General features: G+C 43.5%; 1 long non-coding RNA gene across 1 annotated transcript in view; it reads right to left on the bottom strand.

Annotated features, from left to right (window-relative positions):
* The window catches only part of LOC139692252 (uncharacterized), a 515972-nt gene extending 495121 nt beyond the window's left edge, over positions 1-20851 (bottom strand). Inside the window, exon 1 of the long non-coding RNA XR_011701720.1 lies at positions 20014-20851. This is a non-coding gene — a long non-coding RNA (uncharacterized lncRNA). The remainder of the gene's footprint in view (positions 1-20013) is intronic.
* Between the last annotated feature and the right edge of the window lie 6474 nt (positions 20852-27325).

Raw genomic sequence — 27325 nt, 5'->3', positions numbered from 1 at the left:
GATTCATTTCGAAAAAGTCATTTCGCGAATGAAGAGTATATGACTGTTGTCCCTTAAATGATTGTTACCATAGTGAACTTGTAAATTATTGGGGATACCTTATGTGCATTGATTTACAAATGTAGCACACTGCAGAATCCACACCAATGGAATTGTATCAATACAGATGAAGACGAATCCCTTCAGAACCTATATGCAGTAACTGAACCTCAGCTGTATGTTTTTCATATGCAGGTCCACTTTCAAGAAATCATTGTTCAAAGGGGGATCGGAATGGTTGGGTGGCTAACGTACTGGCTTCCCACGGAGAGGGCCCGGATTCGAATACTGGAGACGGCAGATATTTTTCAGAGGTAACCCAATCCCTACGGAAGGTGCTTTCCGGAGGGTACTTCGAGTGAGTACGCCGTCCGCCGGATTGGACGTTAAGCTGCGTGACCCCTTGGCCCCTTTCGTTAAGAGTTGGCTAATGCCGACGCCGGGTTTCTCTCCGATCTTCCTCCTTTCCTATGTATGCCTAATTGCGAAAATAACCTCAGCTGTCAGTCGCCTCCCCTAAAACAACTATTGTCAACAAACATTTTTTAAAAGGATGGGCAACAAAAAAATCCAACGAAAAGAACTCAGATATTTGTTGGGTCACAGAAAACCTATGGGGTAAGTGTTTTGGACCTTGATAAGAAAGGATTAACTGCATAATAAAACAAATTCAGAAAAGATGATCCACTAGGCTTGAGAACAAATTTAAACGTGAACAAAGCAGTTTTGGTGGAGTTATTGAAGAATCAGATGGGAGCCCCTTCAGATAGGGAGTTATATAACTCTCGTTGAAAGGCGCAGGAAACTTGTTTCCTCCCGGATACCAACAAGGGGTGTACGATATTCAAAGCACTCGACTGGCCAATCTTTTGGACACCACGTATACTCGGGGAGACAAACCCCTCGACGCAAAATCCGTACTTTCCGATCTATAAAATATGTCCTTATTACCATCGACTGTCGTCAAATTTCTCACCACACTGCCTTTTTCCAGGGGAACTAATCAATTCCGAAGCCATAAACACGACAGAAATGAACGTTATTTCAGCCATTTATTTAAATAAAATATCCTTATTAGACGCCCGACAGCCAGAGATTAAAAATTATTCCTTGCGATAAAAACAAAATGAAGTGCAAGCATCCCAAATATTATAGTGCGTTTCACCAAGCACGCGAGGAAGTCTGTCGGAAAAAATGGTTGTGGTTCATTTTTATCCCTTTTTTCGCATGACATATATATAATTTATTAGGTGATTAACCCTTGTTTTGAATTAAGTCTTCCTCCAGCATGTATACAAATTTCATGTTGGTTGATATTTTTTTACTGATTTTTTCCTTTCCCTTCCTCTCCCATATTCTCCCTTATCACTTACCATTCCCACCTAGTGGTGCTTGCACCCCCTGCCACACACCCTTTTAGTGGATCGCGGGATATTTATGCCGAAATGTCGATATGACTTTTCGCAAGGAAGTGCGAATGAGGTGGGTGGGTGGGTGGGGAGGGAGGGATATGGCTTAAATGGCATTAAACTCGGCTGCGCTCTGGCGTTGTTGTCAAATTAAACTCCCCAGTGCGCTGTGTTGCCAAGTGTGTCGAAATTTTCTGGAAAAAAAACCTCCCGCCGCTTGAATTCCGTGGGAAACTGAACCACTGAATTGAATCCCACACCCGTCAGTGCTACACACTCTCCCATCTCTGAGCACCGAAACATCTCGAAGGGTCAGTCGAGAATGTATCTGAAATAAATAATAGGCTCGAAAGTGCACGTGGTCACTTGCCATTCCGAACACACAGGGGCAGGTACATAATTCGAGGTCAGTGTAACAACAGCACAGGTGACATGACCTCGAGGACGTCTCAATGGGGCAGCAGTATGGTGAACTTTATGTTTCCGAGATGAAAAGGGTTTTCTAATATGAAATGAGGATCTCCCCCTCCCTTAATAAGATCAACCCATGGGTTAATCAGCGCGCCATCCCTTCAAATCATGTTTCCTCTCCCCCCTCCCAAGAATTCCGGAGGGTGCCTCTTCCAGGTGGGGGTGAACTTACTTCCCAAGGCTCTCTCGTGTCCCGAGGACACAGGAAGCTCTTGTCAAGCCAGATCTGCTCTTCCCACGACCGTGGGAAGCACACGGGAGGCATATAATTCCTATTCATTGTGGAAGATGGAAGAGAGCATGTGAAATGAAGCTCTCGAATGTATAATTTCCAAACGTGAAGGCTGCACAAAAAGAATGGCTACGAAATCATTTCGGAAGGAAGCAACAATCGACTCTGCATTAAGAAGTCCCAGACGAGGAGGGGTCCGGGACGCAAGGCGTGTGGGTGCGGAGGCGTGGGCACGGATGGCGACGAGGGCCGGCACAGTCTTGCTAGATTTGTAAAACGATGTTATGATAAACTTAATAGTGTATCCTAAATATTAGAGCAGCTAGGCTAGGAACCACTCACGGAGAGAAGGTTAAATTACAGATCGAAGCTCTTGCATAAATTGGAAGGACGTCTCTTTAGCAGTGATGTTGAAAATGTATTATTAGCCCCATCGTACTACGGTAGGAGAGAAAATGTTATTAAAATTAAGGAGATTTATTGTAAAGCAGATAGGACAGATTTAGGTTGTCATTTTTCCACGAACGATAAGGAAACAGAAAAACGTTATCCGCGCTACGGGGGAAAAAGTATTTTGGGCCAAAAGTAGCCTGGTGTGTAATCACCCCCTGCCACACACCCAAGTGGCCCTCAGGGTACCTAGTATGATTGAACCTGCGCTGCGTCGCGCTCTACTTCCGGCCGCCCAGTGGTCTGAAGTGAAGCGGCCGGTTAAGCTACGGAAAGAGATTAATATTTATCAATATTATTACTATCGGCAATGTACTGCTTAATGTAGGTTTTGGATGGACACAACAACCAAATAATTCTCCTGTCCCTCCTAACTAAGAACACAACCCGAAATCCAACATTACAATAATACCCTCTTCAATTTCGAATGTACTTCTCTCCTCCCTTCATCCCCTTCCCACATCCCTATCCCCTATTCCTGCTCCTTCCTCGTTTGCTTCACATTCTCCCCTCTATTACAGTTTTCAACATCCCACTGCTAATCAATATGCTCGTCACCCAACTTTCCTAGCTCCTTTGGATTTCTACCAACATTATTATAAGTAATACGCAAATTTTATTATTAATCTTTTTGTTGACAATTTTATGATAAATTCTCCAATAATTATTAACTTTAATTCAAAATAATGATGTTTTAAGCAAGACTTATCTTACAATTCCTGCGCATAGAGTGTAGATTTATAAAAAAAAAATGAAAATCCCTACGATGCAAAAGTAACTCTTTCATTTCGTCGGTCAATTAAAAAGCTATCACTCACTCATAATGAATCGTCCGTTAATTTATAAATACATAAAAATGCATCAGCAAGCCCTATCAAATGAATTAAATCAACATTCATTAGTACCAAGCTCAATTCACAGCAAGGACAAAATATTAAATTGACATTTGCATGACAAATGATATAATGTGTAAAATAAAACAGGGTTAATTGCTTTTTAAGTGCGATAAATTAACATTGTAAATGACCAGTTTTACAGGACCTTAAAATGAAGGTAGGAAAAGTAAATCAAACTTTGAATCGCGCATTTTAATAAGCAATCGAATTCCTCCCTATTTGACTCTTTCCAACGAAATTTGATGGAGATACTGTGAATAAAATACTTTCCTCGATGAGTTTTCTTTGTCCAAATGTCTGGAGGAATTACCTGAGAGGCATATACGAGGCTCCAGGCGATGGAAATATCTATCGCACTACATAGGTGGGCATATTTCAACTCAGAAAACCGTCGCCGTCGGGAGAATCATTGCAATTGAAATGAAAAGACTCCATCTGCCAATGATTGATTTCTCGGGGAAGTTCACGGATTTCTGTTTGCGGAGCGGAGGACATCGAAAGAAGTAATCATTGGAAATTGAAGTCGTCGCTTCCTTTGATTCAGGCGAATCGTTCGGGTCCCCGAGGATATTCAGATGTGTGCGATCGTCTCCTGAATATTTGTACGCATACAAGGTAAAGGTTTGTGTAATAAGTATCGGTAACAATTTTTTCTTGTCGTACGCGTGAAATACTGAATTCAGATTCTCTTTTTAATGTGATCGCAAATCGTATATTGGCAATGATAAGACGACAGTGCTCACCATTATCACTGAAAATTTGGCAATGCTAAAGATCTGCGCTAAACTCATCCCAAGGTCTTCGAACGGACGACCAAGAGCATAGTTGAGGGTGTCTGCTTGCAATGACCATCTGGAACGGCATCGCGACGATTCCCCAACCCCCTTACAGTCACGGCTTGGCATCAGCAGGCTTTTTCCTATTCCCAAAAGTGAATTGCTCCCTCCCTCAAAGGACGCCACTAATGGGACATTTAGTGCCGTCAAAGAAGCTTGCTCGTGTACTCATATGGAACTTACGAAATCCGCCAACCAGGAAGCCTACGAGTCGTGGAAAAGCCGCTGGAAAGAGTGTTTCGACACTCAAGGGATGCACTTTGAACAATTTTGAGGCATTGTAGCGATGTCTGAAATAAATCTATTTTTAATGAAAGTTTTCCCGATACATTTTATACAAGCCATGCAGCTTCGCATCCACGCTACAGGCCGCCAACAACTCTGATGATTTTTTTTACCTAGCCGTCCCCACGTCAATTACTCTTAAAGAGTAGTAACACACTAATTGAGCCTCAAGCGTCGCAATCAACGGATTCCCCCACTGAGATCATTGGAGACGCTTCCGCCATCCACCGCCCCACGACGCCAATGCACTCCCCTCATGGTGCGCCAATGAACGGCGGAGGGGGGAGAGGGTCAGAGGACAACATATCGCGGCCAACGGGGGGGGGGGTGACAATCCCGGATTGCGGATGGAAGCCTCCGACGAGAACGTTGGTAACCACGGCGACGCACTCAACGCGTCACACGTCACTCACCACCACAACAGCCCCTCATCACAGAACCACTACATACTACAGTCAGTCATTTGACGTCACAGCATGTCGTCATTGGAATGAGCAAACAATTCCGTTATAACTAATGCACGGTCTCTCCCATCATTCAAGTGCGCACTTCATGAATCACTAATTTCCCAGCAAACCAACCAGTGAAAATAGAGCTGTAAACAGACTCCGAGATCCTTCCTTTTTCATCCGCAGGAGCATCGTACTTTGCATTAGCGAATTTGTAAATATAACCAGGAATATTGCTCTAGTGCGAAGTACTGTTCGCATGTATCGGTATGTGAATGTATAGTACAAGGTGCGTTCCGAACGTCATAAAATTGGATTTCCAGCGCCGCTCCTATTGGTCGGTGCTGTTAGAGCGACAGGACGTCAGTTATTGTAAGCCTCCAAGCGCCGACCGCGTCACGAAAAAAATGGAATCGACGATCGAGCAACGCTACGCGATTAAGTTTTGTGCTGAACTGAAAAAATCCCTTGAGGAGACTAACAAAATGATTCGCAAGCCTTACAAAGACTCTGCACTGTCCTACTCACAAGATTAGAGGTGGCAAAAGGTCTTTAAGGAGGGCCGGGAATAGGTTCCCGACGAACAAGAGCAAAAAGGTACGAATGAGCAAATCAAAATTACAAACAATGCTCATTGTCTTTTTCGACGGTAAAGGAATGGTCCATAAGGAGTTTGCTCCTCAAGGACACTGCCTATGCGTGTATGTGCTGTAAAGCCTTCGAAAAAGGGTCATCAGGACGAGAAAAGACATCTCCGCTACCTATTAACTCCATCACGACAACGCGGCTTGCTACAACGCGCCCCGAGTCCGCGAATTCCTGGCTAACCACCAGGTGCCAACACTGCCCCACCCCTATAGTCCTGACCCCGCCCAACCAGACTTCTTTTTGTTCCCTCGGATTAAGGCAGCCCAGAAAGGAACCCTATTTCCGTCCATGGAAGAGATCCAATCAGCCGTGACGAAGACCTTGCGAGAGGTCCCCGAAGATGCCTTCGAGGGCGCGTACCGGTCATGGCAGAGTCGCTGTAAAAATGCGTAAGGGCCCAAGGACAGTTCTTTGAAGAATTTTAAGTGCTTGCATACATTTTTAACTAAATAACTGCATTAATTTCGGAACGCATGTATGCGTGTGTGTGTGTGTGTTGCACATATTGTGCTATTATTAGTAATTGAGATGGGCAACTAATGTACAGTGTTGCTGTATGTTGGTGCTAAGATAGTCTGTGTATTAATTTTATCACTATTTCTCTACATTTAGCGTTGGACTGCTGACCGGAGGGTCCCGGGTTCGATTCCCGGGCAAGGCACTCTGGGCACCTGCAGCTCCACCCAAGCTAAAGTGATTTTTCGGGTACCAGGTCTTCCTGGGAAGCCATAACCGACACAGGGAAAGGAACTGGCCCCCCTACCCTCATGTGTGAATTTTCACACGCCGTATAGGGCTTAGGGTGATCTCTACCATCACCTACTAAACCGACCTTTGGGTTGATTACTGTGTTTATGGTTTATGGTTTTTCTCTACATTTACATTATTTCCCGAAAGCCGCAAGGAACAGTGGCGGGTGATGTTAGGTCACCAGCCATGCATACAGAATCGCCATCATGCTACCATTACACAATTTATCTATGCTTTGTGAAATTTATCTATAAGTTAAATCTTGTAAATGTGTGAAGAGATGATAAATGGTAGAAGAGACTCAATAGTCTCAATCTCGCCCCAATGAGACGACTATCTAACAGTGAAACCGCCTACGTCCTTCAATATCTGCGTTCTTTTACAATTTGCATTCTTAGGTTCAATTCCTTCACGACCCCTTCAGCTCCCCTTAAGCTGTTCCAGTTGTCCTCGCCTGATTCTCCTTATCTTTCCTACCCTACAAGTGCGAATTGGGTGGATCAGCCTAACATCACTGTAAACCAGATACTACCACTTGACGCGGGTACGAGAGTATTTTGAAAAGTTCTCGGAATTTAATGGAAATGAACGCCTCACCTCAGTGACAATTTTTTTAAATTTAGTCCCGCCGTAGACTAATGACCTTGGTCTAGCGATGTTCCAATTGATCCCATCTCGGAAATTAGATTCCATCAGGCCTGCAATATAACATAGACGTGCGCTTCGGCTGTTAATTCTTTGTTTGAAGAGAATCTCCGTCCATCGAGGAAAATTTTGAGCTTGGGGAAGAGATGGAAATCTGATGGAGGCAAATCAGGCGAATAAGGCGGGTGCGGCAACAATTCGTATGTTAGTTTACGTATTATTGCCATGCCAAAGACACTTGTTGGTCGGAGTGCATTGTCTTGATGAAAGATGACTTTCTCTTCCTTGCCAAACTTGGCATGTTTTCGTGTATATTTTGCGGCAGTTGGCCCAGGTGGTCAGCGTAACATAGCCCACTTATTGTTTGACCAGTGGAAAGATAATTTATCAATAGAATCCCCTTGGCACCCCAGAAAACGCAAGCCATCACCATTCCAGCCGATCGTAAGGCTCTCTTAGGTGGTGGTGAATCAATATATTTCCTCTGTTTTGACTACTGATTTCCATGGTAATGCAGAATTAGCAAACGCATCGAACTCTCTTTAAGGATTCAATATGTATACATTATTGAAACAGCGACAGCTTATTTTGTAGTTTCTGCATTTTACAGTGAAGTTTAACGTGGTCCCTAACAGCACCACTTAAAAGAGTTTCCGGCGGAATTTAACTAGTTCACGCGCCTCAATTCCTGCCCACTTAGCGTGGTTAGCTTCTTGGTAAAAGCGAATAAAATGAAAATTACGTTAGACGATTCGTGTTACGAATTTAGCGCAGCATACGTGAAACTATTAGGATCCTTTTATCACTTTATGAAAACGCGGCCGGAGTGACACTTTCAAAAAGAATACGGTTATGACAATTTGAACCCAACGACAGATAACGCCAATGCAACGTTAGTATTCCTTCATTAATCCCTCGGAACCAGGTTTCACTGAAGCCTTGCAGAAACGACAGCTAAGCACATCGGATCTTCTCTATTACGGGTGGTGACCTAACACCTCCCGCCACACACCCTTGCGGTGACTTGCGGGATATTATGCAGATGTAGTCTTGTGATGCTAGCGCATTCAGGGCAGAGGGGCGAGGCGATTGATTTCCCCAAGCGGACGGGCTCTCTCACATGACGGCCAGGAAATGGCAGCACTACAATGTCATCTGATTGGCAGTACTGTCCGAAGGCATCACCCGGGATGTGAACCAGAGCTGGCCCCCTTAAACCAGAGCTGCTTCGCCTCTCGATTCTTCTCCATGTCGGTCTTGTTATTATGGTCAATCAAAATACGAGGGCCTCGGCCGGCTCTAATTAATGGGTTCGAAAAGGAGATGATTATAATTATTATTACTCAGGGGGCGCACTTTCTCTCCGCTGTCATCTCTCACTCGGGCTTTTAACATTTCAAGGGCAATTAGCGAGCGGGAGGAAAGGGGGAGGGAGAAGGGATAACGACGTCCAGGCCCGTCGAGCTAAGCGGGTCAATTGCTTCTTTTCCCGAAAAACTCTCCCGGGACATACGTTTGATGATGATGACCATTCGGGTAATTACTATCAATGTTAATGTATGAATTATGTACATTAACCATTAACAACCGTAATTATGATAAAATAGTTTTAAATTATTACTATTTAAATGCGTATTATCAATATAAACTTATTAATTGCGCCCAAAAACCTATTAAAAATCGTATTTATTAATAAAATACTTTTGAATCGTTACTTTAAAAATATAAAGAAGAGAATCGAGATGTTGGTGGCGATCGTTCGCCTATGCTTCAATCGACTAGGCTAGATGCGTGTTCAGAATGACGCACGCGTGAAAGAGCGACAATAAATCCGATGGGAAGGAAGGGCAACTACGTCCCCGGTCGCTATAAGAGTAAAAACAATGACATTTAATTGCTGACGGTCTACACTTGATTGTGCTAAGTTGCCCCCTATCTCAGGAGATTCGGCCTCTTTCTTACGCGAGGATTCCTACAGAGTGACAGCACACGAGAACTGTTATTATGGAAAGAGATAATAACATTTAAGTGCGACGAACGACTACTCAAGAAGTGATAGGAGCGAACCATTAGTCGGTTCTTGGACGACTAGCCTTTTCGACCAGAAAACACCTCCCGTGACGGAAGTGAAACGTCCATCAAAAAAATAGCAGGCCAACGCCCACTAATCACGGAAAAGGAAACTGATGCCACAAGACGCCGAAGAATTTTGAATTCTAATGTTAACCGGTATTATCATAATTCACCAATTACAAAAACGTTACTCCCTGGTAAACTGTTCGACACTCAATACACATGCCTATTTTCCCCGTATTTCTCTTTTTATTATTATTATCCGATGAATAATTTTCCCTGAAATGTTAAATAAAACAAAATAAAAACTATCATTAATTAAGATACTTTGATAGCGATGAATTTTCACGAAGCACCTTCATTATCGAAGACAGAAATTAATACGGTTTCCCGGTAAACCGACCGTTGGATCAATTATAAATCGGTTAACAGTCGCCTCACTTTTCCCTGACCCCAATCACGGAAGCAATTAATTTTTAATTTCTCCGATGAAAAGTTTTTGAGGGGAAAGTAAGGATTTAAAGTGAAAATCTACCCCCCAGAATCAAAAGGAAATGCATGCAGGTAACGATGCAGGTCCTTAGGAAACATGCTTGCCAATTTTCCCGATGATATCCCTGCGTGAATTTAAACTCGTATTTTTTTATTTGCGAGTGTGAATACTGACACAGTATAAATTTCGAGCAACGCTAAATTTTGCCATCTTCAATAAGGTTAAAGGAACTGGTTATATTTTGCCGTATTCGATGTATCGACAAAGGCATTCCACAAAGTGATATTTCAAAATGCTACAGGAGGATTCATTCGGTGATTAATTCGCGGAATGGGGATTTTGAAGTAGCTAGCACAACTTTTTAAACAAAATTTCCATTGGAATACCACAATTTCAGAGCATGAAAATCATTCGCCTTGACCGGGATTCGAACACGGATCCCTCGATGTCCGGCCGAGTGCTTTAGGCAGTTAAGATACCGAGCCGGTCCCTACCGCTCAAGAGTTTTCAGGGACTTTAAAGGAACAAGAGGTAGTGGCGAAATACCGAACACAATGTCACAGGCATTCGTAGTCGTGCGCGGTGCGCCACAGTACACGGGGTTAAAGCCAACTTTAATCAATAACCTTTGGCAAATTCCAAGACACTGTGGGAGATGCCACGACAGTAACTTTTAAAGGAGTCATCCGCTAAATGAGTATAATAATAAAACAATTTCAGAATGTAAAACAAATCATTCGCCTTGACCAGGATTGGAACCTGGACCCCTCGATTTTCGGACATTTTCGAATCCCGGTCAATGCGAATGATTTTTGCGCCCTGACATTGTTGCATTGTAATACACATTTAGCAACGCATTATTGTAATGTAAAGCAACGTAGTATACGCATTTAGAATTCATCATCAGCCCTGAGGATGGAAAACGGCTCGTTTACCGGAACGTTGGCGTCATCGATGGGAGAACAGACCCGTTGGAAGACCCGAGTAGCCTTTTCCACAGCAATTCGCCAGGAAAACACAAGACCATACTTCACATTTAGCGGATAACTCCGTTAAAAGTTACTCTCAGAGTTGCATCTCCCGCAGTTTTTTTGGAAAGTTTCAATAGAAAATTTCTTCCATTAACATCATATTTACAGGAAATGTCTCAAATCACTCGATATTGTTTTCCAATGTTTCATTAAGTTTCCGTTCGAGAGACATCTGTGGATTATGGAATTTTTGCATAAAATAAATTATCTCCTCAATTTCTTTCGCCACAAATATTAGCGGAGACGCCTATTAAAAAATTTATTTCTATTCACCCACTCCATTAGCATTTGAAAGCACTCCATTCAAAGGTTGATCCCAGAAAATTTCTATTGATGGAAACTCTGCTCGAAGAACAAAGCTGGAATTTTTTTCTTTAAGTGCTTTCAGCTGTACGTATATTTGTTTACGAGGGCCTTTTCACTTAGAAAGCGGGAGTAGATTGTTCAACCCTGAGAGTGAAAGGAAATGCGTTCTTCAATAATGTAAGGATATGTACCCACAGTCCTTACTTTTCTGGACAACACTTGAAGAAGAGAAAACTTTAGTGAAGGGACAGGTGAACGCAATTAGACAGCGGAGAACTATTATTACTTCCCGAAGAGGAAGCATGTGGGACACGATGGACGATTTAAGACGGACCATTAATGCACGGGGACCATTTTGAAAAAAAAATAAGCCAAAATGATAAAAGGAACAGAAGTTATACACCGCAAAGAGAATGTTTTCCAACGCTTGCTGTGTCACGCAGAGAAATCAACGATTACGAATAAATTCTTCCTGCATCTAAACCAAAACCTCTTCATTGCAGAATTGAACCAAGTCCCGTCGACGGACTCAGAATGCCCACTCAATTTCTAAAATCTAATTTCCAACGGACTTCTCTGATTTATTCGCCGCTTTCCCCGAGAGTTGACCACGTATAACTGCGATCGAAACGACGGGCATTGCCATAAAAAAATGCTCGGTTGGAAAAGTAACGATTTTAAAAGTTTTGAAAATCGGAACATCGATGTTCACATTTCATCATTTACAAGTATTAATGACCAATTTACCAGTAAACTAAGTTGATAAAGAATCGTGCCCGTATTGACTTAAGTCATTCTTACATGGTTTGTATGAAAAGAATCAGAAAAAAGTTTCTATAAAATAGATTTATTTCATTCATTGCTACAAATGCCTCAAAATTCTTCCAAGTACATCCTTTGAGCGTCGACACACTTTCGCCAGCGGCGGGTTTTCCACGACTTGAAGGCTCCCTGGTAGTCGGGAGGCCATTAAGGGTATGCGTGCAAGCTTTTCTGACGGCACTTAGGGTGGAGTCTTTTGAGGGAGGATTTTACTTTTGGGAACAGGAAACAGTCTGCTTGAGCCAAGTCGGGACTGTAAGGGGGTTGGGGAATCGTCGCGACGTCGTTGCAGAAGGTCTTCGCAAGCAGACACTCGATTCTACCCTTGTTCGTCCGTCCAAAGACCTTCGGGACGAGTTTAGCGCAGATCATTCGCACAGCCAAATAGTGATAATGGTGTGCACTGTCATTTCATCATGTAATCACACTCAACCGACGGTCTGAATTCAGCACTTCACGCACACGACAGGAAAAAATGTTACCGATATTTTTTGTACAAACCTTGTACAAATGTATACTTATACCTTTTCCTTCTGCGCCAGTCACTCGTGTCACCACAGTAAATTTTAAACTCAGACTGCTCTGATGCTTGAAAAACAATTTTCCTCGCAAATGAAATCTTGAAACACAAATCGCATTACTAGCTTTTATAAAAAATGGCTATTTTCTCGTACTCTCCCGAGTCCTCGAAGAATTGAGAAATTGTGATGAACCTCGAAATGATTGACTACCCGTCAGCTGCATTATGTACAGAAGAAATTCACGAAAAGATCCCGAGCAGGGAACCAATGATGGTGCACGAGGACAAGATCAATACCCCAAGTAGGGCATCAAAAATTGGTACAGATAAAATACATACATTGATTCGTAAACAGAATCACGAGAGATAGACGAACCAAGGGCGATTGCGTGAGAACAACACCACGGACAAAGATACGTACATTCCTATCAGAAGAACAGACACGTGGAACAAACAGGCAGAAGCTCAGAAGTAAATAAACATTTGGTCAACTAGTGTGCAGGAAACCTTGCACTCCAAGTTCCAAGCACCAAGTGCCAAAGGGAGGCAGAATAGCCTCAGCAGAAAAAAGGATGGAAATCAATGGGAATGCTTTGCTGTTAATTAAGTACTAGGTTAGGCTGAAAACTAATGCACACATGCTTGTAGACCACAGTCTAAATGACCTTCGGAAGCATTCCAGGGGGCATGTGGAAGTAACATTGAGGTTTGAGGTCGTTACATTCATCCAGTGCAGTTTGAGAAGCGGAAGTATGGAGACGTGTTCTCGTGCTATGTCAACGCTCGTATTTCATGATGTCGTTTCTCTTTTCCTTTGATGAACGAGATGATGCAGTGCATCAAATGTGTGCATGTGGAATGCGTGGATTGAATTGGTAAATTGCAAGATTTTGATGCAATCCTTTAAGCAACAAATAAAGAAGCATCGCCCTGCAACGCGTGTCCTTGGCGCGTCGTCGTTGGACCTCTTGAGCATCAATTGGGACAGGTTTTTCAGGGAATCGCCAGATAAAAATCATTATTTACAGTGTCCTACCGTTATAAGTAAGATTTCGATGGACACAGAGACAGGGGGAGGGCACTGCCACATACCTCTAAGCACCCCAGAGCACGTCACTGATTACTCTTACGATCCACTTGGCAATTTGAGTCGTTTTCTTAACTCCGCATAATTTTCACCCCCCCCCCATCTTTCCGTCTTTAAGTTTTCGTGCTTGTTCTCCCTCTACCTTGAGTGCCTAAAACAACCCCACACCTCACATCATACAAAATTAGGAACGAAAATGTGCAAATATCAATTTATTTCCGCAAAACATGTCATTTACATTTTGCATGTTCCGCCCCGTTTATGGCATACAAATGTTTGCGTCCGGGACTCGAGATTTACTCTCTTAATCCGCTCAAGAATTGAGTGAAGAGAAAGAGGTTTGAGCGTGTGAAAGTCTATTAATAGCACGACAAGGTCTAACTTCACTTGTCATTCGGATGCTCCCTAGCTCTGTTGGAAGTCTGCGGGAGTTCTTAAAAATTGAAGAAAATTTTCTCCGGATTACAAAAAAATCATTGTTCCGCAAAAGAGGATTATGTCAGAAGTAGGTCGTTTGGCGTGGAATTTTTGTTTCTTGCATGTTCATGCTTGGGCAGGGCAGGCTTCAAAGGCTTGGGGATACTAGGAATCCTTAGCGTGGTCTCTTGCAGTGGGGTGGCATGTCGGACGCTTCCGAAAATTTACCATCGCCTCTTTCTTGTCATTATAAGGTTCATCGCATCTATGGGGAAAGAAGCCCATAGTATTTTGTTCTCTTGGGTGGACCTCCCATGCTAGTCTCTGGAATCAAACGACACCTATGTGACGGGATGGTAACCGTCTCGAGGGTCGCGGTTTCGAATCCAGCTTCGGGCATGGAATATCATTGTTGGAGCGTAAAGGATTTTCCGCCGTGGGGATTTCGGTGCGGCAAAGGTGCTTTCCTTAGCTCTCTCTAGCATCTGTAGAAACCTATCACCGCACAAGTGTCCTTGATGACCCTTGACCCTGACGTGGGGGCATCCTGTAACTTTGTACAAAAATATCACGGATTTTCTTTGTAAATCTGTACGAATCCTTGATCACAGTTCTGTGTTACATGCAATGGTTTAAAGCCATTTTCCCTTGGAAGTCCTCCCTGGAACAGATACAGACGGCGGGCGTCAAGAGTCTCATTGGCCATCATTCAGGAGAAAGTGCTATCTATATCAATACCCTGTGAGCCACCAAAAAGGTGGGTGGCAGGGGGTGCAGCGCCAGGAGGAAAGGGTAAGGGATGAGGGGGTTAGGGTTTTTCTAACATGACATAAGCCTCCGAGGTAGCGTGTTCTCTCCACTCCGTCAGAATCATTCCGCGGCCTTGTGTGATATGTGATTGGGTCACGGAAAAGTATTTTCGGGTGCGTAAACTGCTCACGTAGATGCTAGAAATAGCGTCATTTCGCTATCCATTTTCATGTCGGCATTAGGCTGAAGGGCATCTTAATTTGTAAATAAAAAGCGATAAGCATAGGGAAAAAATGAGAATTAACAGCAAGGATATATGTCGCTATGGAACGCTGTCAATAAATCTAAGATTCGTTGAATCTTTATCCATGAATGCAATCACATTAATATTCCATAGCAGTCCTAAATATCATTGATTAATTAATGTCTAACTTTTATCAATTAGTCAAGAAATTGTCAGTCGGCTAGTTTTCACACATTATGTAACTCTTCGGCAGTGAATGGGCCGTGCGGTCTAGGAATGTCTGGATTATTCATAGGAAATCAATGACCGGGAAGTGGTTGGGAGCAGTGAATAACATTTCCCCCGTGGCTTTTTTTTTGAAGGGTGTGCTACCTGCCTTATGACAATGGGATATTGGAAAACATACGGATGAAATCCTTTACACCAACGGAATCAGTGAAACAATATTCAGTAGATTCAATCTCGATTCTAAACTTCCGAAACCATTGTGTCGACGTACGTACAGCGTCTTTGTCGGATCTCTTCAATTTGTGATTTTAATTGCGTCGATTAGGACGCTCAGATTGACGAAAGACACAAGTCAGGGAAGGAACCTCTAAGGATTTGTTCCTGGACCGAAGAAACACACAAAAAATATGGCACAATGCCTCCAAATTCATTGATTGAACTGCGAAATGATGGTGGATTTATTGAAACCATTTTGAATTGGCTTTGTAAGGACGCAATTCCACAGAATTCTACCAATATCGCAGCCTAGAGTTTCAGCCAATGTGCATTTTTGAAAAATGAATCCTTCGGCAACGTCATACTACATATAAATAATGAGGAAGTACGGTGGTTGACTCGCCATAGAGAACGTAAAAATAAGGATCGCCCACCGCTGCGATAATCGACCCTTTTGATTTCGATAGGCGGGGCTGGAGCTGACCTCCTTCATGTCCACGTGGCGCGTGAGATGTCTCTGGTGAGGCAGGGGTTATAAGGGGGCCGGATCCTTTCCATGTGCCTTTGGTACTGACCCACATATCACATCTCTAGAATTAACGAATACTTGTTCCATTACAGGCGGATCAACCAGAATTGAACCCGGGGCTCTTTGGTCGATGGTCATTCACTCGTTCGCCTTTTGCCAGCGCCAGTAAAACTTTTTAAACTCCCCAATCTTTGGTAGAACAGTCCGCTCCCGGTTTTCGAATACCACGCCTCTCCATCAACAATTAAGGAGCTAAAAATCGCATAACTTCGGGGGATATTATAGCGAACGCTTTATTGTACGGAATGGAAGCTGGTCGTGTGTACTGTTGAAAAATGGGTTATTGTGAACCATGGTCTATAGAATTAATTAGTATCTCGATCGGTGGGCGGCTTGGAAATGTACATAGCAGTTCTTAGATGTTGGATCAATCAGAAACCAACCTCTGTACGGTATACTACTCGTAATATTAATTATATCTATAGCCATTAAAAATTTGGATGCTATAATTTAAACTCAGTACTGGTGACCATCTGTCTTATGAAGAACGTTATAACCTCACGATCATGGATCAGTTTCAAAGAATTTAAGATATATAATAAAAGGAAAATCATTGGTCAGCAAATCCTTTCTTTATTTTTCGGTACTGCCATACACAATATATGGTACTGAACTGAAGGGGTAAAATAAGTGAATAATCAGAGGCGGTCAAAGTGTCATGTTGAAGTGCCATATTTCCTTATTTATTGTTTACAGCCTTGCAGTTGAGTTAATTGATGATCTTTTTGATTCCCCAGTAATCGATTAATTTCTTTTGTTGCCTTGGCACCCGAATACACGCGCATGAAAGATCTGCAGATAGAGAGAGAAGGAAATTCGTGCGATGACAGTCCACTTCTTCGCTGCCGCCTTCATCGCGAGGATTTCCAGCGGGAATGGGAATGGCACAGCGGTCGGTGTGTGGTGGGGGAAAGGCAAAGCCCCAGGGTACGGTGGCTGGGTGTGAAATCCCTAGGGTTGCCGAGGTAAACGCAACCTCGGCATCGGGTACATTTCGGTCCGTGTTCAGCCGTCATCAATCCCAAGTTCGATTTGCAGCCTCCCTCCGTCATGTACCCTTCCTCCGATAAGTGTTGCCCCTTCATTGCACCACCACCGGGCCTCCCTCATCCATCCACCCGCCTCTCGTCGGCTTGTACGTTATTCCTTCCCCGGACTTTCTCTGTGGTCATTCTTAAGCAGTTCGCCATCCCCGATCGTCTTTCGGAAGTTTTTAATTACAATTAAAAGTATGCCCAGTAATCCAACTTTTTCAATTATTGGTGGAAGAGAGACGTTTTTACTAGGAAAAGTGTGTTAATTCACTCCCCCACCCTTCCCGTGGCGTCATTCATAGTCCTAAATTTAAACTTCATGCTACGATGGTAGGCTGAAAACAAATGCACACATGCTTTAAGACCACAAACAACATGACCTCAGAAGCACTCCTGATGGTATGTGGAAGTAACATTCCCCCTCAAGTCGCATGCGATGGTTTGAGGTCGTTACATTCTTCCAGTGTATTTTGAGAAGCGGAAGTATGGAGACGTGTTCCAGTGCTATGTCAACGCGAGTTTAAAAGCGTGCTGTTATCGAATTTTTAACTGCTGAAAAAGTGACTCCTTCTGAGATTAATCGTCGTTCAAAAGGCTGTTTATGGTGGCGATGCTGCTGATAGGTCTGATTAGAAGTGGCAGTGTATAGATTTGATTCAAAATGACCGGCGAATCACTCTTAAGCGTATCGCAAACCATATTGGAATATCCAAGGAATGTGTCCACTGGAACAAATCTCCATATTTCCGCTTCTCAAAATGCACTGGTTGAATGTAACGACCTCAAACCTGCGCAAGCGTGGTGAGTTGGAATGTTATTTCCACATGCCACCAGGAGCTCTCCTGAAGGTAATTTTGCTTTTGGCCTTGAAGCATTAGGTTTCAGCCTACCCTCGTAGATTGGATCGAGTTAAGCTCCTAAGAACAGGTCACGTGGGTGTTACACTGACATCAATCCGTCCACGTGGTAAACAGATGTGAAGAAGATGTGGGTTGGGCTCAAAGGAGCTACGTATGTTCCATTCTATGGATTGAAGGAAAATGCGATGAAAGGTTTTGCCGAAGTGAGGCATTAATTCGCTTCGGCTGGGCCACATTTATTAATACGCTACAATTATCTGGGATCCATTGGAGAAAACGTCAATCAAGGAATCTGATAACATTCGTAGTAAGCGTGGTGGGTATGTTGGAGGAATTGGGTTGGAGTACACTTCACCCACGACGAGAAGGAGGGGGTGCAAGACTTTTTAGGAAGGCACCGGGCACCAGAGTATTTTATTTATTTATTTTTAGGATGTGTGACAGGGGGTGAATACACACCAGAATAATTTTACCCGAACATGACCCTACCGCGGTCGAACAATGTTATTATGATCCACTATCGTTTGTGATAAAACGAGAGGTTGACACGGTCAAAGACGGGGTCATCTAGTAGCTGACACAATGTGTAATCATTACCAATCAGTGCCCAAGAGCGAAATAATTAAATAAACATAAATACTAGAAATTTGATAAATTGGTCAACGGCAAAAATTAGCGTATTTTATACCGCATGTATTAATTTGATACTGAGTTTAAATTCACCTTAAAAAGGTTTTGCATTTTCTTCGAGTACAGACTATTTGATAGTCACTGTAGATGTAAAATTTTCCTCACTAAATGATGCAAGCTCATTTAAATTATCCTGGGCAAGGCGTGCATAGCTACGCCCCTTTTTGTCAAGTGCATTCACCTGAATATTATGCATTACATTGAAACCAATCATGGATTAAATTAACGTCTATTGGAAAATGCTTACCATTTGTTCATTTATACGTTCGAGTTCCAACAAATCATACCTGAAACTCTGCAATTTGTTTAGGCTCTAAAACGTATTAAAAATACGATCATTTCACACAAATTTCTGAGATATTTATCGGAAAATTGTAACACTCATCTCAAAACAAAAGGCAATGACAAAAAACACAAACGGTGACGACAAATATGCATATACACTTACATGAGCACCAGTGTTTCCGCATATAAGATAACATTCCTTCGAATGTATGCATGCATAAACTAATAATTTCGCATGCAGTATAGCTGGTGCCCTATCACCCCCCGCCACATACCCTTGCGTAGAGGCTCGCGGGATATTGGGTAGACGTAAAATTCTTTCGCGTGCAAGGACTCGGTCACGTTATAAAAAAAAACAACCTTTTCAACCCATCAGTTAGGTCAAAACAAAAATGGCAAGATCGTGCGCGACACACCTGCCCGGAATCCGCCACCACCACCAATGGGATCTCCTTTATCTTAATATTATCTCTCCTCCACACCCTCCTCCTCCTACCTCACCGTTCACTTTCCCCTTCGTCCCACCCCTTAACCACCCACCCAACCGACGGAGGCCACTACACAAACACCCCGACACTAATTCCCCCGCCCCCATTCGACCCCCTGCGACGAGCAACGAAAACGAGATCTCCAACCGTAGTACGTAGCTGTTGTTGCAGTAGCTTTAAAGGGACCGGCGACCGACAGCTAAGGTAGGGATGGATGGGAAAGGAGGAAGGGTGGAGAGAAACCCGGCGTCGGCATTAGCCTACTCTGGCCGAAACGCGTCAAGGGGCCCGCAGTTTAACGTCCCATCCGACGGACGGCGTACTCACTCAATGTGCTCTCCACAAAGCACCTCAAGTAGGGATCGGGATACCACTGAAAAGTATTTATGGTCTCCAGGGTTGGAACCCTGGCCTTCTCGGTGGGAAGCCTGTACGTTAGCCACCGCACCATTCTGATCTCAATCTCCAAGCGTGTGCGTGGTAAACGGTCAAAGGACACCGGCACACAAACAATCGCACGCGGAATGAGCGCCGTTCCCGCAGACACACCTCGAGAGTAGTACTATGGGGAGGCGTGGGGTGGGAGGAGGGTTGCTAGGTAACAAAGGAGGGGGGGGGTAGAGGGGATATGCGGACCCTCTATTCCCTTGAGGGGTGGTGGATAGGGGTTACGGAGGGTAGCTACGAGAGATAGAAGAAAAAATAAACTTTTGTCAACCCCCCACCTCATCTCTCTCTCCTTCAATTTCTCCCACTTTTTCAACACTCACCCTCTCGTTGGTCCCCTTCCTTGCGCGGTGGTGTCCTTTATCACTCTCGGCCAAGAACGGCGGCGAAGGACGGACGGGTAGGACGACTCTCGGACTCCGGGTACAAGAGATACTTTTCTCCACCGGACTCCCGGAGGCTTTTTGGTTGCTCGGCACGCGGCCCTGCGAACACGGGCGCCACCAACAAACTCTCACTCCTTCCGCTACGAACCTCGAGTCGTCGTTCGCTCACGACCGAAGGCGTGCTACTCTTCACTGTTTTACGTACTCCCACCCAAACGGCGGCAAAAACACTCACGCCCCACACACACACACCCCCAACCCCCCTCTCGGTCGATATCGGAATGGGTTCGGGTGGAGATAAGCGAAGACTTGAGAGGGTGTCTTCCACTCTATTCCTTCATTCACGAACCGATTTTTTTTCCAAGCAAAAGAAGTGTCTGGAAAAAAACAACAAACCGAGGGAGCCACCACACGCGTTTGGATCGATCGGAGACGGTTTCCGTCCGAAAGTCTCCTCTACCGATCCGTGAAACACAACTCGGATCGGTCTAATGTCTTTTTATTTCTCTCCTCGAACACCCAGGCACACACATACACACACAGCTTCCTCACACACGCGCACGAGAAAGAACGATCGGACCGGCGGCGAACAAACAAGTCTCTCCTCTCCGTCCTTATGGCAGGAAGGGTTGGGAGAGAGAGAGGGAATATACGCACCCTGAACAATGTTCGCGTAAATGCATACGCGGAAGGGGGATGATAAAGGGGGGGAGAGGGGGTAGTCGATTCGTCGTTCGTTCGAATCGGTGAAGCCGTAAATACAAGACGTTGTCGACCCGAGCGCTGCGCTCGAACTGGCAACTGGCGGTTTCGCCGGAAGATACCGAGAGGAGAGGCGGCGGCAGCCGTCAAGGAAGGAGTGGGGAGAGAAAGTAAAGGGGAGGGGAGAGAGAGGGATGGGGAAGGGAACAAGGGACTGCGCAGGGGAGGGTGGCATTAGGATGGGGAGAGAGAGAGAGAGAGAGATAGGAGGGGACGGAGGGGAAGGCCCGGCGGTCGAAAAGCGAAATGCTGCATAGGGAGAGTGGGGAGGGGGTAGGCGGGATGAATGGTTCGGTGAAGAGGGGGTGGGTTTGGGGTGGGATTTGGTGTTTGCATGGGCATCTGACGGCGATGGGATGGGGGTGGGTGTGGGGAGAGACGGCAGCTGTTAGTAGTAGTTTGGGGGAAGGCATGGCATGACGGAGGGGTGGGCAAGAGAATGACTGTGCACCGAGCGAGTGAACGTGAACCACACCGAAATCCTCGGCGAGATTCGCTCCAGTGGCGGCTGTCCCCATGGCAACGGGCGCCGTAGCCAGACCCCCGCGTACTCGACGACTCGAGTCCTCGTCCACAATTGCCCCATGCATGTATAGGGGAGGAGGGGTGGCGAGCGAAAAAGGGGTTTATTCATTTTCGTACACCAGTTTTTGATCCGAGTTGCTAGAGTTGATTTGCAAGCGAATAAAATAACGACTGGATCTCATATGGCGAATGATTATTTTTTTAAGGCTTTCAAATTGTAGAATTCTAAAGCACATTAGCGGATAACTCTAGCGATAAATCTACTGTCGCGGTATCTCTCGCAGTCTCTTGGAAATTTTCTCGCATTTTAGTTGAAAACAAACCAGGCAGTCCGTGAGTAAAAACAAATTTGTTATAAATGAAACGATTTGTATGAGCAAACTATACATTAGTTATTAAAAATGCCCTTTGAGAAGAAGTAACCTCTGTGCTGTGCTACAGGTATCATTTGAGAAAAGGTATCTATTGATGTACCTAATGATAGGCAAGTTTAATGCGTACGCCATGGCAATGACAAGTGACGATTGAATATGTCGATTATAACGGATAATATTATTAATCGCTGGTCCACTGGTACGAAGGAAGAAGGAATATTACAAATTATTTATAAATGAGAAATTAGATACATTTATGATGTGTACATTTAACGTCTATCAATCCCACAAAGTGTGCATTCTTTTATTTCATCCAAATCAAAATAATATCTCACAAGCCGCCGCAAGGGCGTGTGGTGGGCGGTGTAAGGATAGTAGCCAATTATGCATAAATATATTAATTTTACTACTAATATTAATAATTAATAATATTAATAATTACTAATATTAATTATATTATGTTCCAGCAAATCATTAAATTTTGCCGATTCAATAAAAAATGTAGGGGTAGTAGGTTTATACATACAGGTATACATCTACTTTTAACCCCGCAAGCCGCCGCAAGGGCGTGTGGGGGGGTGTCAGGGCACTACCTGTAATTAAGAAAAGAAAAAATATCGCATGCAAAAGCCACAAATGTATACAGTCCACCAACAAAACATGGCATACATTCATGCAAGAACACTTGCACCCCAGACACAAGCAAGCACTCAAACTACCAACTAACATATCACCTACAGATATACCTAATATCTTTGCAATATTTCATTTATTTCCGACTTGTAAATTCAATGTTTTTAATATCTCTTAAATGACTTCGGTGTCTTACTATTATGATATCTGATTGTTCGGGGAAAGAATGAGTATTTGAATCTATCTGTACTGGAATCTATCTCCCTTATTTTATCTTTGTTGTCTGATCTACCTAAGTAGTGGGGGCCATTATAATTCCTTTGATGTAATCGTTCAACTCGTTTGTTCTGAACCTTTCTAAAAGTCTTCTCAAGTCTCGCTTGTTCTCTTCTTCGTATCTCAAGTGGCTCCCAGCCTAAATCCCGTCACACTTCTGTTTTTATTGTAACATTTTTCAACGAATCTTGCGGATGTTTTCTGGACTTTATCTAATTCTTTTTGCCAAATTTTCTTCCAAGGATCCCAAAAGGTTTGATTCTGTTTCGACTGTATCGCACGAGGGTAGAACACGTTTTGGGAGTCTTTTATTTGTAGGGTCTAATCAAGGTCTCTATCTTCTTTTCTGCTGCTGGCACAATCTGCCAATTTCATAAGAGCATAATAATTCCCCCAGCGCCACGAGCAAGTTTTTGTACACTTTCCTCTAAGTCTACGCTTAGCTCTGCGGCATCCCATGACAATTCCTCCAACGCAATGACTTACCTGATATGCTTACTCCTTCCTCGTCACGATTTTTAACCAACCTAGCGGATTTTCTCTTAAAATTTTCCTATCCTTATTTTATATTTTCCCAAGTGAATCCCAAATAGCTACTTCATATTCTGAACACTGAACTAAAGCGAAGTGACACCTCCCTTTGCTACTCTTTTATTGTATTTTTCTACAACTCATCTAATCCGAGTGCGATTTACAAGGATGTGCTCCGGTCCCGTAAAACTTAACACCTCTCACATACCCCGAATAATCTTTTTTACAAAGCCCTTCCAAAAAGTAATTTCCGTTATGTTTTAAAAAATACGCTGGAATAGATACATTAAATATATTATTTTCATCTCAAAACGACATATGTCTATTATTTTTATACATATTCACTAAACAGATTTGTCATATATTTTTTATGCTGAAGGAATTTGAAAATTCCTTCAGCATAAAATTCTGCCACCTGAGATCGCCGCCAATCAATACTGACGTTGGCATCTTGAAGTTACTCGTTAACACGAGCACAAAACATGTAGTAGCCTAAATCAGCACACACACACACACACACATATATATATATATATATATATATATATATATATATATATATATATATATATATATATATATATATTTATATTGTATTGTAAGGTAATCTACCGGTTAAGGTAGGTTTTTGGATGGACACAACTACCAAACAAATATTTTATTACTCCTAACGAAACACAAAATCCATCATCCTACTCTATATCAGGTCCCTCTTCATCTCTGAGTACTTTCTTCCTCCCTTCATCCCGTCCAACATCCCTATCCTGTTCCTTCCCTTTCCTCTTTTGCCCAACATTCTACCCTCTATCACAGTCTTCAACATCCCACTGCCGGTCAACACCCCCTTCATCCACTTTTCCTGCCTCCATAGGATTTCTCCCAACAATCACCTCTCCTCGCTCACCATACCTAGCACTTCCTCATTTGTTTTCTTCTCTGTCCATTTCACCTTCTCCATTCTTCTCCACACCCACATTTCAAAAGCCTCCAATCTACGTCTATCCTCCTCCTTCAATGACCACGTTTCCGCACCGTACATAGCTAAGCTCCATATCAAAGTTTTTACGAGTCTTTTCTTAACATCCTTACTCAAAGTCCCTGTCATCAACTCCCTCCTCCTTGTGAAAGCCTCTTTGCCTAGCGCAATTCTTCTCCTTACGTCCCTACTACTTTGACCGTGTTGGTCCAAAACACTACCGAGATACGTAAACTGTTCTACCTGCTCTAGTTTTTGCCCTCCTATTTTAATGTTAAGCTTGGCCTTTTTCTTTCTAGAAAATCGCATAACCTTTGTTTTCTTAATATTGATTCTCATCCCATACCTGTCGCACTGAATTTCCAATTCACTCAGCAATGCTTGCAGCCCCTTGGCTGACTGACAAACTAAAGCTTGGTCATCAGCAAACCTAACTGATTTTACGAATTCCCCGCCCACTTCCATTCCTACCTCGAGTTCTTCCCATGCCTCTTTGATCATTTCCTATGCATACAGGTTGAACAGCAACGGTGATAATGGGTAACCCTGCCTTACACCCCTTCCTAACACTGCCCATCCTGACTCCCCGTTTCCCACCCGCACCTGAGCAGTCTGAGACATGTACAGGTTGCGGATTATATATATATATATATATATATATATATATATATATATATATATATATATTTAGATACTAATACAATTATATATATATATAAAATTATATATAATTATATATATAAAATTATATATATGTATACTATATATATATATATAAAATCAGTATTACATATGTATTTTTATATATGGCGTTGGACTACTGACCGGAGGGTCCGGGTTCCATTCCCGGCAAGCCTCTCTGGGCACCTGCAGCTCCACCCAAGCTATGTGGTTTTCCGGGTTCCAGATCTTCCTGGATAACCATAACCGGCACAGGGAAAGGAACTGGCCCCCTACCCTGCTAATGAATGAATTTCACACGCCGTCGGGCTTAGTACTGGGTGAACTCTACCATCACCTACCAAACCGAACTTCGGGTTGATTACTGTGCTTATATGTTTTTTTATGAATACATAGACATAAATACGCACGAAGATTACATGCGTGACTTAAACGTTTACTAAGTGTAGATCATTTACGTTTAACGCTAACACAGAAGGTATTAACCAAGGGCTTCATTGCAGGGGTAGGTGTAGTGATAGAATGAAGTTACAGAAAAATGACTTCCGATCGAAAAATGACTGCCGATCGAAAAATGACTCCCGATCGATAAGGCATCTCATATTTCCTTCACACAATCCGAGGCCCCAACAGTAAGAAAAATAATGACGGAAAATTGTCCTTACCAAATACCATTGATCAAACACCAAACGACAAGTACTCCAATGGCTGGAGACCCAAACAACTCCTGGCACAAGCCTTCGGTATGTACTGCAGGGTCAGTTGCGGAAGAAAATACCCAAATAAAGGCACCACATAAGACCAATTATGTTGGCACACCCTAATTGGACTAATTACTACCACGTGAGGCTGCAATACAAGGTTTTAATAAAAGGTGTATTGATATGATTTGAAAAATGGATTTATCTTGGTAGATATTGCCACAAGGCCTCAGAGTTCTTCAAAGTACATCCCTTGAGCGTCGAAACACTTTTGCCGGCGGCTTTTCCACGACTCGAAAGCTCCCTGGTAGGCGGAAGGTCCTTAATGGTAAGATTCTTTGACGGCTTACGAGTTCCCATGGTAGTGACTTCTGAGGGAGAAATTCACTTTTGGGTATAAGAAATAGTCTGCTGGTGCCAAGGCAGGACTGTAAGGGGGTTGAGGAATCGGTGCGATGCCGTTGCAGGCCTGCAAAAGCAGACACTCTCGACTCTGCTCTTGATCGTCCGTCAAGACCTTCGGTGCGAGTTTACCGCAGAATTTTTGCATCGCCAAATTTTCAGCGGCAATTAATGCCAATATGATCTGCGAGCATGCGCACACTTAACCGACGGTCTGATTTCAGCATTTTACGCACACCTTGCACCTCGCCGTCGGTTCTTGACGTCGACTGCCGCCCAGGGCGGGCAGTTGGTGATATTTTTAAATCCTAGAACACTTGGCCAATAATGTCCAGCGTCTCCGTTCCTGATTTCCCCAGTCAAATAAAAAACTTGATGGCGTACCGCAGCTCAATCGCTGTTCGCTGAATTTCGCGCTGGCACCGAATCACTCGATAGGGGTTTACTAAAAAACACGATCCAGCCGGAACGAACTGTCGCAGGCGCGTGTTGAAGATCTAAGCCTTCAACGCCGAGCCAGCGCAGTGCGAGCGCGCTGAGATGTACAGTTGTGTCGGGAAAAAAATTGTTACCGATACTTTTAGTACAACTCTTGTGTCATTAGAAAGTCGGCGGACACCAAGAACATTCTATTTGATGAAACAATGCCCGCACTGATAAGAAACACACTTTCCAGCAGTTTTCCACTTAATGTATTGAAATTGAAGTTTAAAATAAGGGTTCCTCGCATAGGAACATACCTTTTATTTAATTTTTACAGTGCCAAATCTGAATCGAATAAAATACAGCGCTAAATGGAGGAAGCAGCAAAATAAAAAAGGAAGTGAAAGAATCAATTCGCGCCTAAAAAGCTCTCCGACTGTATGAAAACTAGATTCACTTGCTATTAACGCCTTAAAGAGGATACACCAGGCTTTCTCCCAAGAAAGCATGTAAACCGTCGACGCATTTCGCAATTCATGTTTCGTCATAAATTCTTATCTCCAAGATTTAGTCTAACCTGGGCTCCTACTAAAAGACGTACTAACCGGTGCAGGAGAGTTGCCAGGATACCCAAACCTTGCTAGGATTAACCATAGCTATCTTATCTTTCGAGTGCTTCCATTGGTGGAATTACGGCGGGTGGAGACAACCTCTGTAGGAGTGCGTAGTCTGCCCAATAAATACGGGAACTGGTGCAATCTGGTGCCCATGACGCGGACTATAGCCCCAACCACTAGCGGCGCTAGTTGCCTGAGACCCAATGAGCCGTCTGTGCTTGGCGGATCGTCGAGCTGTGCGTATGGTGCCAGTTATATTAGTTTCCGTTGTCCTTGTTTTTACTATTTGTCGAAAATGGAAATTCACGAAATCACGGAGGAACGAATCAACATCAAGTTTTTGGGTGA

Source organism: Hetaerina americana, unplaced genomic scaffold, assembly GCF_022747635.1.
Source record: "Hetaerina americana unplaced genomic scaffold, ioHetAmer1.1.p SCAF_4, whole genome shotgun sequence".
NCBI classification, from domain to species: Eukaryota; Metazoa; Arthropoda; class Insecta; order Odonata; family Calopterygidae; genus Hetaerina; species Hetaerina americana.
This window is presented reverse-complemented; position numbering and strand designations above follow the sequence as displayed.